The following is a 5,088-nucleotide window of genomic DNA, read 5'->3' on the forward strand; positions in this document are numbered from 1 at the left end:
AGCGCGATGTGTCTACGGTGTTGGCGGCGCGCCACGTTCGCTCGCGGCTCTCGGGTATCGCGACGATAACAGGACGTGTACCGGAGGCCGGGAAAGTGGCCGCGCGACTTAAAAATCCGTGTTTCCGCGGCTCTATCACCGTCGACGAACCGCCGCGCGTCGCGAGTGGCAAGGTATCGTGCAACACTGGCCAACCCCAACCGTTGCGCGCACACGTCGTCGTTGCCTCACCTGGCGACTGCGCATCGAACCCGTCGTCGCTCGTTGGCTAGCAGGAGAGACCCTCTTGCTCGTTCCCGTGCTTCATTTCCCGCACGGTGAACTCACGCGCACGTACGCGCAACAAGGACGCGCAGCCCGGTGTTCGCTCGGCCGAATGCACGCGACAAGGACCGAACGAGGCACGTTGAAAAAACGCGGAAATTACCAGCTAACGACGATAACGCGACGCACGGTACGTTTCGCGATTCGAGAAACTTCTTCCATCGAATATACGTGGAAATATACGTGGACAGCGTTTACGAGGATCCCAGGTGCAGGTAGTTTTAGGAACGGACGAACGAGCGAGCGTCGTTGCACGTTGCCAGCAGCGAAAACGCAACGTAGCCAGGTTAAAAGAGGCAGAGAAGGGAAAGGCAGGTCAAAGCAGCGACGCACTGGCCAGGTGCGCAGACATTCCACTCGCTTTGCGGTACGCTCGCCCCGCTTCCCCCGATTCCCGCGATTATTTTCCACCTGGAGCGCCACGTTTTACTTTTTCATGGCGGACCATGGCGAGCGATAGGTAAACGCGTTCCATACATCGAACCGATCATCCCAAGCGATAGCGTATTCGCGCGTATGAATGAATCCTCTCTCTACTCCGATCCGGATCCGTTCGACCAGGAACGCATACGGATGCCCGATTGGAGGAGGTGCGACAAGGGGAAGGTGGAAGGTGGTGATCGCGAGCAAAGAAAAATGGCGGCTAACCGAGGCGCGCTTCTTCCGAGTTATAAAGAGGCTCTATAACTGATCACAGGTACGTATAGGTAACGTCGACGGTGCCCTCGATTCGAGGTGCTCCCTCCATAACGCGATCACGGCCTTGATAACGTGTGTGTACGCGACAACGCGTCTTGGTCTTACTTCGCTTGTCCCTACCTCTCTTTCCATCTTTCGCTCCGGATTTCTTGGATTTTTAAACGCGACCCGCGAATGTGTTACGCTTTGAAAAGTCCTCGAATACTCGATACTCTGTGCGATTCTTTTTTTTGCTCTCTCTCTCTCTCTCTTTTTTCTTTTTCTAAAACAATCCGATCGATTCGCTCGCGTCCGTACGTACACGCGTCCGATTACGTTTACTTATCTACGGAAATAATAATAATAATAATAATAACGATATAATAAGGTAATTATCCGCGAGAGTACTATGAAACCGCTTTCCTTTCTTACCTTACTTCGCCTACTGCGAACGGTAACGAACGGACGAACGAAAACTACGAGTCTGCTTGTAAACAATTCGTATTCCAGCTTACAGCATAGCGGCTGTATTTACAACGGTAGAATTACAAACGATCATCGTATATCGATTATCGATTCTATCTCTTCGGAGATACATCTCGTTATCCGTTGCGTGGAAACTCGTAGATCCGTTCTAAGTTCTTTTCGTCGAAATCACGCCCGTTTATATCCCTATGCATCTCTCTTAAAATAGATCTCTATTTAAAACTGACCAAAGCCATTTAAGAATCCTTGATCCTTCGCTGCGTCGTTCTAGAAACCAGGCGATCGTCCAGGTGTCGTGTCGAGTCGTGTCGAGTCGTGTCGTCGTGTGTGAAAATTAACATTCCAATAAAAAAAAAAAAAAAAAAAAAAGCGCCATAGCGAAATACGCGATATGTAACAGTACGTAGGCATGTACAGAGTTTACGTTAAATCGACCTAGGAAGGTGAAGGAAAGAGAGCGAAGGAAAGCCAACGAACAAGAGGTTGACGCGTCGAACGCGTGCGGTGGGAAGACGGGAGAAGAACGAAGAAGAGCTACGTAGAGACGGAGAAGCGGAAAACGGGAAAGCGATCGTCGTTGGATTTGGTAGGAATATCCGTAGAAGCGAAACGCTTAGCGCTATGTAAGAGCGACGACGTCGTGACAGGGAGACCGGATTGGTCGGTCACCTGTTGCCTGCCTGCTGTGATTGGTCGGGCTCGACAGCGCGTAACGACGGCCAGAGGAGGACAAGTGCACCGTCGGCTGGTCTATGATGGACCAACATCGAAAATGGACATAGTCGTACACGTATAAACCTTTGTCCTTGCTCGCGAACAAATCAACTACGTTGTTATTACCACACACCTTTTTGCTATTCGCCATTCACGTAAATTCGTTCTTACGTTCGATACGTACGTTTTACGTGCTCGTATATCGCAGCGGACATTATCGCTTCGACGTTTATTTACGAGCTTAGTCTTTCGCTGCATTCTACCATATAAATATTTATCAGCGTTACCTTCGAATTATTTACGTTTCTCGAATAAAGGTAAAGTTTAAGTACCTATGCGGTAGTACGACAGATAAAGAAAAGATATATGTACGTACATATACGTACGTATATCTAATGCGACAGCGGGTCTAATATTTGCGATACGACTATCGTGAAACACGAAATTACAAATCGACGTTGCGCATACGACGGCACGTATGGGACGGAACAGCAGGGACGAAATCCTTGTACACGCGGCGGAACAGGTGTACAAAGTTCGCGCGAACATGCGATGGGAATCGCGCGAGACCAAAGTCTACGCTCGAGGAGCAAAGTCTGCGCGGACGATGGAAGGAAAGCCGGTTCGCGATATCGGACTCTGAACTTTTCGCGTTACATTCGTATTACTTCCACGTTGGCGAGTGTTACGCTGTTCGAGAATAGACGCGAATATTAAACGTCCCGCGTATATTCCTAATACGTGGCGTTCTCCGACGATTCTCTTTTGCCCGAAAGAGGCGAGGATTGAACGTTCGTAAAGGTCCCCACGAGCCTCGTTATTCTCTTAGTCGATGAATTAGACACGACAAAAGGCGGTTGATTCGTTTATCGAGCCTTCGACGGTCGCTCGTAAACGAGGCAGAAGCGCGAGAGGGCGATACGAAAAAGAAAAGTTGCTCGAGTTAGGGACACCTGCCGAACAACACCTGCTGCTTCCTAAAGCGCGTTTCAGTCTTCTCCGGGCAAAATTACGATTATTCGTTACGATAACGTTGCGATGCGAAAGTTAACTCGAAAGAGAAAACCTGTATCAAAAGAACAAATTCTGCTTACAAATCAATATAATTGTAAATATATTACGACAGGGTCACCGTATAGCTTAACCTAGTGACGTTCGCCAGCGTGAAATTAATCTACCGCTCCGATGCGTATCGTATCTCGTTTCACTTAATAACTTTGATATTTTGCTATTTCGTCGAATTGACAGGCCAATGGAAGGGACCGACAACGATCGATAAAATACAGCGAGGAGCCGCGAAACGTAAAATAAAATCTGAAACACTCGAAATCTGAAAATTCGAAAACACTCGGAAATTTCTTACTGGACCGAAACGACATCGGTCGATCCTTCCTTTTTCTCGAATCGTCTCGAGATATTACGTCGCAACAGCTAGGCTGCCTATACCTCGCAGGATGAAACAATTCGTTTTGGATGCTCTTTCACGAGAGAGAGAGAGAGCGAGAGAGAGAGAGAGAATGAGGAGGGGGAGAGAGAGAGAGAGAAAAGGAAGGGGAGCGGATTCACCGTTGCACAGAACTTTCTCCCCGGCAAGGATTATACTCGTGCCTTTCGTAGCTGTACGTAACTTTCAAACCATCGCAAATCACGATGCCTCTTCCGCGATGAATCGCGTTCCTCGTATTATATTTAAATCGCGCAACGTCGTTCGAATCCAACGAAGAATAGACGTCGAAGATGCGTTCCGAACGATAAGTCATTTGAGATTCTTTCGACCGATCGAACGAAGGATAAAATGAAATTTCTAATACGGAAAGACAGCCATGAAAGAAGAGTGGTATCGCGATAGAGGAAAAGGACACGAGAGGAAGGTGAGAGAGAAGAAGACAGAACTGGTCGCTGACCCGCTCGGAACGTTGACTCCATGTAGTCAGTCCCCTCTTTATATTTTCTTCCATCCCACTTGCACCATCTTACCGTACCTTCGATTATAGCCACAAGTTACCTTACTTTACTTTGCGTTACTTTACCATGTCCGCCTTTCTTTATTCGCGGTTACGATCGCTATATTCTCGGACTTAGCGTCTTACCGATAACTCTCTCGCCTCTACTTCTCCTCGTTTCTCTTCCCGTTTGGCCGATTCTCTTCTATTTGTCTCCGCTCTATGTATTCTTCCTCCGCCTTCTTTCCTTCAAATATATTCCATCCGACATATAACGTAGATACGATAGAATTAATCTCAAGAAAATTTCCATTTATTTTGCTCTATTTGTTGAAAATTAAACAGCCAGCTGTCAAGTAACTGTAAAACCTTATTCTCTCATTTATCCTATTTTATTTGATCTCTTATTTATATAGACTGCAAGTTATTACGTACGTAGATACGCGATAGTTAAGTATTTAGATATCTAATACCGTAGATTAGTATTATATTTACCAACGATACATGTCATCGGCGTTGAACAAGTGCCGTTAGGATTATCGTCCTTGCGTAAGTTTTCTAAATAAGATGCAAGCCTTTTATGGTAACGGTATATGCTTATCTCCCATTTCTCGGCAATTAGAAAACAAGTGAATTTCTAAATCATCGAAAGTCAAATATAACGGTCGTCTGATCGTCATTGTCCGTGGTATAGCTTTAGTATCGTCAGTGGTTTCGTAAAAATTTATCCCAACCCAAATTTATATCGATCCTTCGTCCTACAAATTATAAGACGAGACATTACCGCCCGAGTAATCTGTTGATATTTCTAAGGCCAAGATGTCTTGCGCGCGTAATTATTTTCACTTATCGATGAGTTAACGAGATTCGTGAAAATATTTATTTCGGGCAACAAATAAAAACAACCAGTTAATAAATACAGGTTAAGTGGTGTAACCATAAA

The sequence above is a fragment of the Bombus bifarius genome, unplaced genomic scaffold, assembly GCF_011952205.1.
Source record: "Bombus bifarius isolate JDL3187 unplaced genomic scaffold, Bbif_JDL3187 scf7180000007977, whole genome shotgun sequence".
Lineage (NCBI taxonomy): Eukaryota > Metazoa > Arthropoda > Insecta > Hymenoptera > Apidae > Bombus > Bombus bifarius.